Below are 12649 nucleotides of genomic sequence, written 5' to 3'. Positions count from 1 at the left end.
AAAATAATCACTGACTTAGATAAGGGAAAATCTTCTGAACGAGGTCTTTATAATCCCACAGGAAAAAATATAAAGAAGGTTCACAAGGCAACACTACATAGGCTCAGTAAGCTCAGGTAGAGGGACAGTGTGGATAAAGCAAGCTAAATAGCAGACTGACAAATTCAAAAATGCAGTTTCAGTTTCCATGTTAATGAAGCAAAAGCTAAGAATATTTATAAACTGGAGATGGCCACAAGGCACGAGTCACAGGCAGGTGCCAAATCATCATCAAAAGTCTGAGAATTAAGATACCTCTCTGCCTTTTGAGTCAGAACACACCCCCCTGGCTTCTGAGATTTTTCAAAAGAGAAGATTTGTGTTTTGACCTTTGTTCTGTCTCTTTGCTGCTGATCTTCTGAATGCCTACTATACTTTATCACTATTCCACTTATTTTGTAATTTTTATTTAGAAATCACCCAAAGCAGGAATAATCCTTGTTCTTAATTCTTATCCAGATATTATTGCCCCATCTTGGGGCAATATCTTGGGGCTGGGGGGGTGGGGGGGTGTACACAAAGCACAGACTTGCTCATTTTTTCTCATGTTAGTGTCAAAAAATACTGACTTCAGTAAGTCCTGATTATTTTGTAGACAAATACCTGGTTTTTTAACACCACCACGGGTAATTTTCAAAACAAACAAAAGTAGACATTCTTCAAGAATCAATTTCAGTAGGCTAGTCCTGATTTTTGTTCTTGAGGGGGTGGAGGAGTTAGGTTTGTTGTTGTTTCATTTTTTTTAAACTGTTCATAGTGACATCTTTGCAGAAAATGACGGATAAAGTTACTATGTCCAGACACTCTTCTCTGAGGGCACTATCACCATTTTTTCCTCAACTGTCCCTCTTCTTTTTGCCTTAGGTGATAAGTAGTCCTTGTGCAGACCTATCAGATAGGCTGTTAAAGGATTATTTTTCCCGAACTAGACCATTCTTCAAGTCAAAGACTCAGCCTGACCTACCTTGTTTGTGAAGACCTCCCTAAGTGAGACTATAAAATCATTCCACTGCTCTTTGTCATAAACACATCACTATGCAAAGTTTCTACAAGCCATTAGCTAGCTATATAGTCCATCCACATTTTCCATGCATACTTCCATCAAATAATCCTTAATTCAAGCAACTCTCACCCTAACATTGCACTTTGATGTTGTAAATAGTCTCAATTTTTACTAAGAGGAGAGATTCTGATTTTTTTTCCTTCCTTCAGCCATCACTACAATGCAGCCACAGGTAGGGTGGCTCTTTAGCAATACACAGCAGTGCTATGTAACGTGACGATCAGGAATGGAAAGTAGAGACTAAAGTATTCAGCTGAATCGGCAACTGAAATTTCCATAGATGGAATATAATTACCTAAGTTGGCATTCTGCCAGGACACTGGGGTTAACATTATTACTCCTACAATACTCCTAGTTATGAGTAATATGGAAAAAAAGTAGCAACAGGATTTTTTAATTGAACCAGTGTGAACCCAGCTACAGTAGGTTGCAGTCCAATTAAAATTGACAACCCAGTGAAGCGGATACACATAACACAGAGATAAATATAGAAAATCCAAGTTGTTCTCTTTTTCTTTGTCTTCTCCTCTTGGCGTGCAGGGTTTTTTTTCCTGCTGGATATTTCATTTCATTTTCTGGATCTTTTGATGCCAGGAAACTATCATTGACTGGAAACACTTAGTAGCTTTTTGCAGCCAGTTTTCATAACTTAAAATAAAGATGGAAAAATATATCCTTTTAAATGTTTCAGCATTGCATTACTTTCCTTTTCTACAGCACACAGTATTAAAATTACATTGGCTGTGCAGCAGGAGATTAGAAAGAGCAACTGCTTTTAACCTTTAATAGTAAATGGTGCTGAAGTCACTAAACCTGTCTTTGAAGCACACAAAGTGCATGCACTATCAACTGAAAACTTGGAGCTAACCTTCAAGCAGGCAGTCTGATCCCCTACCAAAAATGCTGCAGAGGCTAACTCCTGAAAGGCGAAACTACTTCCTTTTCTCTGTCTTCTCTTTTATTCTTTTTGGAAAAATAAATACTTGAAATGGCATAAAATATATTGCACTGTTTACTCCTGGTCCTATATTCTTTACTCACGTGAGTATGTCTTTCTCAGAGACATAGGACCATGCAAGCAGCCACCGAGGTCAATGGGACTCCTGGGGAATTACTATTCCCTATCTAGCAGAGGTGTTGTAAGGCACTCTTCATTAATGCTCTGAAGCACTCTGAGAGCCCTAGATAACAGCTGCTATATGTTGTAATAAAATACAATTATTCATTATTACAGAAGAGCCAAACCATGTTTGTAATTGACCATTGCCTGATTCTTTTCAGAAGTTATTGGGTTTGGAGATATGCCTCAAAGTAAATCTGTTATTTAATAGAATGAAGAAAGTAAAGCAGCAACGGGGTGTGTTTTAAGAGCAAAACAGAAGAAAGCTCCCCTGGGCTGTATCCTATTGACCTCTAGTTCCATTATTGTTTCTAAAATGTTTTTCCATTTAAGGCATTGCCACCGAGTCCTTCCCAGGAAGCTCTGGGAAAGGATATAAAGTGAGGTCTCTACTAAGCTTGAAGTAACATCTCTAAAAATGGACGGTTGATTTATGTTTTACTGACAGTCAGGTTTAAGAGGGGAAAACCTCCAGGCTTTGGTTGTGAATCTTCTATAATGTAATAAATGGTGCCATCTACTGGCTCTCTTTTGCTTTTGATAAGTGTCACGGTTTGGTTGCGCACTACAGCTACTGCAAGTAGCAGTTAAACACCAAAGAAATCAAGCCAACATGACTGTAGCTAGCATACTTCTTGGATCTTAGAATGATTTACAGGAGTTTCCATAAAGCAAACAAGCCTAAAATGGAATAAGAGTAGTAGGAGAAAGAAAAATTGCAAGATGCAAGTAAGGGAGAAAATGCGGGATTCCAGCAAACGTGAAACTGGATTAAAGGTCAATACTGAAGACGGATACAGCTAAGCTGAACCAGATGCAGCCATCCCAGAGGACAAATCAGGGATGAGGCTCCTCAGAGAGAAGAAGAGAGCTTCTCCAATCCCTCCCAATTAATTTTCTGTTAGAAAAGAACAGCCAATCATTGTATTTTTTTCGCTTCCGCCCACTCCAGTTCCTACTATTAAACAAAGTAGAAAATGTAAACAGCCCTGACAGAAGAAGTATACAGACAGACGAAGATGTTACAGGTCAGTTTCTTTCTTAAAGTTCAGTATTTTTCCTGATTGACATCAGGAGCAAGATTTGACTCTCTGGCTTATGCCTCAGAAAACCCTTTGAACGGTGACATGTTTTACTATTAGGTACACTAAGCAGTCTTGGCATCTCCTCTGGGGTCAAACTGGACTCACTGCATAAAGGAACTGCCACAGATATCATTTTTATTGATGCTGTTAATATATCTGGATAATTTGCTTGAAAAAGCAAAATTGGCTATAGAGATATTTTAGTCTGATTTCCTAAGAAGAAGAGACTAGTGCAATCACAGTATCTGGCAAAGGGGAAACAGTTGCAAAAACATGCAATTATGTCAAGTGCTTCACAAAAAAGCAGAGTGGCTGATAATGCTCCTTTGGAGGAAAAGGCATGGACAAAAGTTCTTCTTAGATATCACACAACCCCAACAGATGCAAATCCACATGAAGGTTCTCTCCTTCAGTTTGACTTGTAAAATATGCTTGTCATGATAGTCTTCACCCGGTAAGAAACAGATAAACAGGAAAGGACAGGAATGCAGGTTATCAGGGCTTTTATTGCTATAAATGGAACCCACATCAGAGCATGTTATAACTTCCTGGGCTTCAGCTTCATCTCCTATCAATGAAGATCATGTTTACCTCTGCCTCATGGAGTGATTTTAGATTTAAAAAATATAAGAGGTTGGAAAGCATATCTTGACACAAATGTAGTTTTCACAGAATATTCTGAGTTGGAAGGGACTGTCAAGGACCATCAAGTCCAACTCCTAAGTGAATGGCCCATATGGGAATCAAACCCACAACCTTGGCACTTCAGCACCATACTCTAACCAGCTGAGAATCAGAAGTGCAGAGATAGTCAGCTCTCACTGCAGAGTCCCATCTCCACTCCTGGACCCCAAGGTAAGATTTTGACATAGTCCTCAGGAGCAGGAGTTTTGGCAACAGACACATACATGAATTTCAGGCAATGCAACTCCATTTGGAGTTGTACTGGAAAGGACTGGGAACATTGGAGTTGCTGTGCAAAGCCTTTCAGACAGCCCTTAGGATGAGAGGCTTCTGAAATGTAAAATCATAAAACACAAGTTAAGAACCCTACTGCCACATGTGTAATCATGACTTATATAAGTGGGTAACTGGGGGCCATAAAGAAGCTTATGACAATAAAAATGGTATACATTTTGTGATTAGCAGGGAAACCCAGTCTAGCAGACTCTGTTTTCATGTCAGTGTGCACATGCATTTTCTCAGTTTAGTTTACCCAGTAGTTGATAGCCTGGTATCACAAATCCAGAGTTCTAAGGATTTGGCATCCTGCTAGATAAAGGACAAGGCTTTCATTAATCTCCCTTTCCATTTTTCATCAGCCCCAGATTAGTGTAAGATTTTAACCTAATGAAGAGTATATTCAGCACATTGATTCCTTCCACCACACAGGGCATTTTCTGTCCCAGTATGGATGTGCAAGGGTAGAAGCTCTCTTTTTGCCACCAACTCCAACCTGCTGTCTTAAATGACACCCAGCTTGTCCGTGGTGACCTTTTGTACAAGTAAGTTGTAAGAGAAAAGGCCTAGCTCCTATAAGAAAGGTGCTGGTAATACTTCCACTCTCTAGCTCCTGTAAGAAGTTCTTTGGACAATGTGTAGTACTGGAGAAATTATGCTGTGCATGAACGCCACAATTTCCAGCTCAATTCCTGGCTCCAGGAACAGGCAGGGAACAAGCATGGGCCTAGGCAGCAGATGGGGACGTTGCTAATTGGTCTGTTTTGATGCTGGGCCATCAGCTGACAGTCACTTCACACTTCTCTCTCAGCAGTGATTTGCCATGTCAAAGAGCTACAGATATGGGAATGATAACAAAGGAAGTGGAAACAGCAATCACTTCAGTGCAGACAATCCTTTTTCCTCAACTATGCTGACCAAATTTGCTGCAGAATGCTGTGAGGCAGCTTGGACTTGGCATGCAGACCAAAACATGTGGTTTGTACTTCTTAAAGTGTCAAGTGACAATGATTTTACATGAGTGTTGTCATTTCTAATGCATTTTTTCAGCTTTCTTAAAAAGCTTGGTGATAGTTACAAACGAAGGAAAGCAGGACAGGCTACCATATGTGAGAAATAATATGCTAGGTGAAAACTACAGTGGCTCATAAACACAGGATTAGAGCTCAGTAAAAGCTGTGAGTGCAACAGAAGTTTCATTGCAAAAGCAGGATTCGCAACCAGGAGCAAGAATAAGACTGCAGCTGAAACTGGAAGAGAATTCAGGAACGTGCTGGAAACAGTGGAAAAGTTTGAGAGCTGTTACATCAAACTGTTCCAGTTTTAAAAATGGCACCAGATTATAGTCTTTATACTATGTAAGACTTCAACTTTCACATTGTCTTCTTCTCCAGAGGTTACTGACTACAAATCTTAGTAATTTTGCAGTAACAATTGTGGCTTTGTCTTCTGTAACGTCTCTGCCATATTTTACAGCCTCTGGGAAAGTAAAGGACCGTGATTATACTGCTTTAGGGGAGGTACAAAATCAGAGATTCTGTCTGCATTTCACTTTTGAGCAAAGTTGCTAAATTCTCTGTGTTTTTTAAGAATTTTTCCTGTTTTTCGCTAAAATGAAAGAAAACGACTCGTTACAGATCAGCTATTTAACATGCAGTAAAACAAGCAAAATGTTTATTGAATGGAAGGAGTATAATGCCACAGGTGCCTAAAAAGGAATTTTACTGTCCATGTGGATCTGTTTAATTATCTCACAAAGAAAAAATCACCCTCTAGCAGGCCAAGTTCTACTCTTTCATTTTGATGGAGGTGTGTATTTCTAAATATAGGAGATTGTCAAGGGAAATGCGGGCAGAACCATCTGTGGAGTACCTCAACAGAAAAGGTAATTTGAAATTCAAAAGCAACTAACTGCCTTCACTTTTCTGAATGTCACCACCTCTGTCCCAAAACACAGGAAGAAAGACTTTGCTGTGGCATCTCCAATGCAGCCAAAAACTTTAGAGAGGGAAACCACTGCAGGGCAATCCTGCTTTCTCAGAGCAATTAATTTCACCAAGACACACACTTGAGGAGACGGTGAATCCTTTGCTGCAGGTGGTCTCCTGCCTTGCTGCCCATTCCACTACGGAAAGTCTCTTCGCCGTGCTGGCGAGGGGGCTGATCAGCTGACACAACATCCCAGCACAGGCTGTGGAGGGAGACAAATTACTCGGAATCCCAGCACTAAAGAACTACACTAGTGTATCTGCTAAGGAACATCGTTCCCAGTTGGAGTTTGCTAGGCACATCTGCAAAAGTAAGAGGTTTAATGGCTGTGAAACAGACCATTCACTTTCATGACTGCTAAATCCCCACTGAAAGAGTACTCCCACTCGGCTATCATTCAAAGTAACAGTCAGGTTAAACAAACTTGTCCTCAACTACGCCCCAAAGACAATTGCTGTAAACGAATGAGGAAGAAATAAAGTGGACACGTATTTCACACTGGTAATTTGGTCTCAATAGCCAAAGTTTTCCTTTTGTTATCCCTCACAAATATGCCTCATTTTCCATTCAGGGGAGAAAAAAACCTGAACCAGTTTATTTCCAACCAAACATTTAATCAGAATTCTCTGCTTTTCTATTGCACATATCTAAACTTCTATTTTTAGTATACTGGCACATGTTTTCTATTAGCAGATCTTCTCTTTCTCATTTATACTTGACCTTCTATATATCATTAATTAAAAATATTAGCATAACAATATGTCAGCTCTTCTTGTGTTCCATTGCTTCTAAAAACAATGTTGCATTGCTGTTTCTCTGATCAGCTGCTCTTTTATGCTTTTATGACAGCTTTTGTGTTGTTTGTTTCCCCGTGTCCATTATTTTCCACATGCAAGTATTAAAAGCAAACAAAATTATACTAAATGGTATCAGAAAATTAAAGCATTTGGGAAGGGCACTAATGAAAGTTCAACATCCCCTTTGTATGAGAAAATTAGCACTCTGGAAGGTCTAAACAAAGCGTGGTTAGGAATGTCTCTGGTGCCAATAACCTAAAAAGTAGCCAAAATCCCTTGTAACATCATCTAGCAGTAAAATGTAACATCAAGACAAAAAAAAACTAAGTAAGCAAGCAAGTACTTATGAAAGAAGCCAAACATTTCAAAGCTATTCAAATGGAAAGAAAGCCATCTGCAGCTACCTAGGCGATATGAAGGCAAAGTGAGTTAGATTAAGTTTTCAAAGTGACAGATAAACACCCTACAGGTGTAACTGCCAACACATGGCTCCTTTTTCAAATCCAGACTTACTGAAGTGAGAGGGTTTAGACTACACAAAAGCTGCAGTGATTCAGCAACTGATCTATTAGATCCTACTTTTCAACAGAAAAAAAAAAGCTTTGAAATTCTTAATTACTACATTTCTTAAAATTGAATAAGCATCCTCTGTAGCTTCTTTTTAGGTATTGAAGGAAAGGAGTCAAATCCACCAAAAGACTGTGATTGCTATTAAGAACTGAAGTGGTGTTATTGTAATGATTTACTTTCATAATGAGTTACTTGTGATTTCACACTTTGATCCCCTTTTGAGTAGTGAGGTGTTTCTTTGTTGTTTTGTGAGTGCTAATTGCTGAAGTGCTGTGTTAAATCATTGTTATGCTGGTTTTCTTGAACAGCAGAATGAATAATTGAATAATTATAAAGGAGAAGTTCATTTAAATGGGTATGGATATAGAAATAACATTTTCCAGTAATTCAGGGAGGGGTTGTGTACAGTAATGCAAAAAACCTGTTGAAAAATATTTTTTTCCTATCTCGAAAATAAAAGCTTTCCTGCACACAGCTTCCCTTGGAAGCAGGCCAGGGAATTACATCAGCTGCACTGGGATGACTTTCCTCTCCACATGCTTCTGTGAGAAACCTTACTCTGGGTAGGATTCCAAGTTCAGCCATAGAACTCTGCTGTTATTATGGGTAGCTCACCAAAACTCAAATTCTCAAATGCATGTTAAACCAGATGTCAAGGATATTGGAGGTGTAGGAACTGCCATACACCACTGCAGAATAACAGAATACCATACAGAGCCTGCAGCATAACATAGAACATTAATAAGAAAACTCACTTTCACTTGGGACTTTCAAGACATTTCTTTTCTAGTGCAGAAGACAATAAAATGTAGGGTCCCGTGGGGCTGAATACACTGAAGCCATTAGATCACAAAGTGAAGGAGTAGCTGCAGTGTTGAGCTGCAATGGGATCTAGGTGCTACCTCTCCAGCTACTATACTTACTGCCTTAAAAAACTCAAGCAGCTACTGCACCGTGTGAGGAAGCATTGGACGTGCCATGAAGAAATGAAAGAAGTTCCATGGAAAACTGAGCATCAAACAAATAGCTTACTTCAAAGAGCCAGTTAAAAAAAAAAGAGTAACCTTGTGAGATTCTTCTGACACTCGTGGAGTCAACAAGATCAGTTCTTCAGATCTTTTACACAGGTCCCTGTCACATGAGTCAACAGACACTGACAGTAACGCAGACTGTTACTGTTCTCCGGCAGCTGGAGCAAGACAAGCTTATCTGCTGACCATTGAGGACTTCTCAGATTTAGGAACATCACGTTCCACTACAGGCTCTGTAGTATAAAATGGACACAGGCCTATGTACTACTGTTTTCCTCTCCCCAATTTCTATCACTTCTACTCATTGCATCCTGTGTCTGTCTCCCAGTCACACTACCCTGTTATCCTTGTCAAATTTTATTACTTTGTTTCCAACCTCATCCTCATTTTCAAGGAACTGCTCAAAGTTTTTCTGGTCATCAGGTACTAATTTTAAAAGTTTAGGTGGCAAAGAAGACTCTGGAAATTTTCACTGGTGCAAGTATTGTTAACAACTGGTGAGGCAGTTCACATGACTGGAATGCTAAAGACCTTTAGATAAAATTTATTGAGGGCAAGAGGGGAAGTAGTGAATGATGCAGTGGTACTACTACAAAGACACTGCTAGCTAGTCTGTATATCCCAATAATTCATAAACTAATTGTGAATGTGCTAAAACATAAAAGACAAGAAGAGAATACAGCAGAGTGGGAAGGAGGGAAATTCTTTATAGACCATGAAACCATAGCTGAATTATTTCTTACGACTTGTCTGCAGTGAGAGGCAGACTGCGGGGGAGCAATTGTCTTGCCATGGGAGAATTCAATTTCAGAAATGTAGCATGGAGGTCACACAACTTATTAGAGTTTCTAAAATTATTCCTTGCGATCCTTTAACACAGAAAGTATTATTGCTCTCAGTGCAGAGTAACTCAATTATGGTCTCACTACGATGGATAGAGCTACATTAATTCCTGGCCTGGAGTCAGTCAGGGATAACAGGAGATAATAGATGGGATTTATGTCATGTAATTTTAATCATCTACCATGAGTTTGGAACTATTTGCCCTGGACTCCTTCTTCAGGCAACAGAGGCAACATGCTAGAAGGCAACATGCCACCCATCTTAGAGCTCTAGGGAGTTTCATCTTACCTCATATTAGTTATCCAAGAGGTAGATTTCTACCCATCCAGATCCCCTCCATAGTCAATGCATAGAGCAAGGTACCACCATGATGTGAGTTACTAAATTCTAAATAGGTGTTCAAGACAGGCAAGGTGATTCCCCCGAACATTAGCTGATGCTGCAAAATGGCTGATTTTCCATAGCTGATGAAAATTGTGAGTCTGGGGAAAAGCAGATAGAAAAAGCAAAAGGAATACAGGAGTTCTATGAAAGGAGCTAAAAAGTTGCCAGAAATGCAGAGAACTCCACCTGAAAGTGAAAACCTTTAGCTAAAAGCCTACTCTGGTTTACTGCAAATTGGAAATAGATGTTAAAGGCAGCCTCCCACTGCTCCCCAGTGTAACATACAGGAAAACATGACAATATCGAATTGTTACATTATTTAATGTAACATATAAATGAGAAGATTGCAGCTCAGGAAATCAACTGGGTAAGCTAGAAAAATGCAAAGGAAAATATGTGGCCAGCAATAAGACAATAAAGAGCCTTAACTAATAGTGATCTTCTGGCTGTAGTGGCTTAAGAATTTAGGGCTCGGATGCATCTTACCTTACTTTAGACATCGGAATATAGTTATATGCATCTGAGCTAGTGACACTTCACTCCCGTTACAGTCAACTGAAAGAAATGGGACTTTTTAGGGCACAATTCCTGTCACCTTAAAGGAACTATATAAAGCAGTTCAGATGAAGCATCCCCTGCAAGTGTTTCTTTCCTTCCATGGCTATAAAGGAAAAACCATCAGAGGTAATGGGGAAAAAACTTGAGATACCCAAGCTCTCCTCTGCAAAAATACTTGCCTGCTTTCCCAATTGCATCAGTTAACCCAAAACAAATGCATTAGCAATTAAAGAAGTCTTAGCTTAGCAACAAAATCATAATTTGAGAGATGGTAAAAATTTTAGTAGAGATTCACAAAAGGTAGATAATGTATTAGTACTGCACCTGAGGCAGGGTATTCCAATCCTTTCGTAAATATGACAGATAAGACAAAGCCTGAGGATAAAATTTTAATCACGAGCCTCAGATAGCTTTTATCCAAGGGGGTTGAGAAGGCCACTGGTCTACTGGTGTAAATTTTACAGGAATGTTATAAAGTTAGGATTCAATAGATTAGAATTCTGTGCCCATACTCAAAAAAAGAAAAATTCTAAAAGTCAGTCATTACATGATGGTTATCCTGAAACTGTCCTGCCTCTCCCCTTAAAATCCCCTGCCAAAGCTGAGTCATTTGCTCCACAGCATGCAGCCATAAAATAAACCTTTAAATATGTGTAAACAACAGACTGCCTGTGCTGTTTCTGGGCGTATATCACACAAAATAGGTATTTAATTGAGTCTTTTAATTTAAGGTTACTTGCACTAGGATTCCTTTGAAGTGACTGGGAAGAGCCAGACTCTGTAATAAGGCATGCAGGAGCCGAATCAGCTGCAGGATGCCTTTCTCTTGTCAAGTATATTGGGAGCCTCAAGCACTGACATTCATACCTTATGCTTCAGCTCTCCAGAACACTGACCTTGAGACAGGACTGCAGTTTAAGGCCAAAAGATTCAGCCCAGGCACAGTTATTTAAGAAACCTGAAAACACAGGTTTATGTAATATGCTGTAAATCTGTAACTAACAGCTATCATCAGTTTTAGTCAGCTGTAACCATTCTGAAATATATTTTTCATCAAAGAGTGGGAAGACAAGGATCTTAAACAGAACAATTCTTACTAAGAATATAGCAACCTAAGGAAAAATTTGTAGCAGACTGATTTTAGCTGACAAAATCAAATATTTTAAATTATTTTATAAGAAATAATGTTCATTCCTTCTGTTTGCAGTGGACTTTGCATTATAACTGAGATTAAAACAGAAGGTCTGAGAAAATTTGCCAAATTCATCCTCTTTAAAAAGCAGATCAAAAATTAAGAATAAATACATTGAATCCTCCAGTTGTTGTAAAATTTGGAATACGTAGCATCTCCTTTTCATCCTGCACTTTTAGAAATAAAATAGCATTTAGGATTACACATTGTGTTCTGTAGAAACGTTAACTCTTCTGGCGATAAGTATTGACCTTCAAAAGCCGAAGATGAAAGGCGCCTTTACCGTGTAAGAAGACATTTCACCACTAGAGGGAACTATTGGACTTCAGTGCCAGCGGAGGAAGCAGCAACTGCGTTACAAACGGCGGCGTTTGTTCCACTCCAGAAAAGCCTGCACAACCTTGCTGAAATCACTGCAAGTGATAGATCGCGTTAACTGATATAACGTGTAGAGGACAGACGAACATCGAAGCTTTTATGAGACAGTCAATAAGTATTGAATATATGGTATATGATATTTATAATAAAAAGAGAGATTAAGAAGCTTGCTGCTCTTGGAAAGATTTAGAGAAAAATTTACTGAATTCTGTACAAATACTGAACTATTTTAAATTAAAAAGCTGCTTTAAAAAGGTAGAAAGAACTCATGTGATTTCCTAACAGGAGAAATCTCTATTCAACATAGAACATTGTCCTTTGCTCATTATTGTAGCAACCATTTTCAACAAGAATTATATTTAGTGACATGGTAAAGCTGTCTCTTTTGTTTGCTTTCACAGAAGCACAGAATGGTTTGGATTAGAAGGGATTTTTAAAGGCCATCTAGTCCAACACCCCCTGGAATGAGCAGGGACATCTTCAACTACATCAGGTCCAACCTGACCTTGAAAGATTTCAGAGATGGGGCATCCACCACCTCTATGGGCAACATGTGCAAGTGCCTCACAACCCTCATTGTAAAAAGCTTCTTCCTTATATCTAATTCAAATTAATGCTCTTTTAGTTTAAAGCAATTACC

The sequence above is a fragment of the Corvus hawaiiensis genome, chromosome 2 (genome assembly GCF_020740725.1).
Source record: "Corvus hawaiiensis isolate bCorHaw1 chromosome 2, bCorHaw1.pri.cur, whole genome shotgun sequence".
Classification (NCBI taxonomy): Eukaryota; Metazoa; Chordata; class Aves; order Passeriformes; family Corvidae; genus Corvus; species Corvus hawaiiensis.
Note: the sequence above shows the minus strand (reverse complement) of the source record.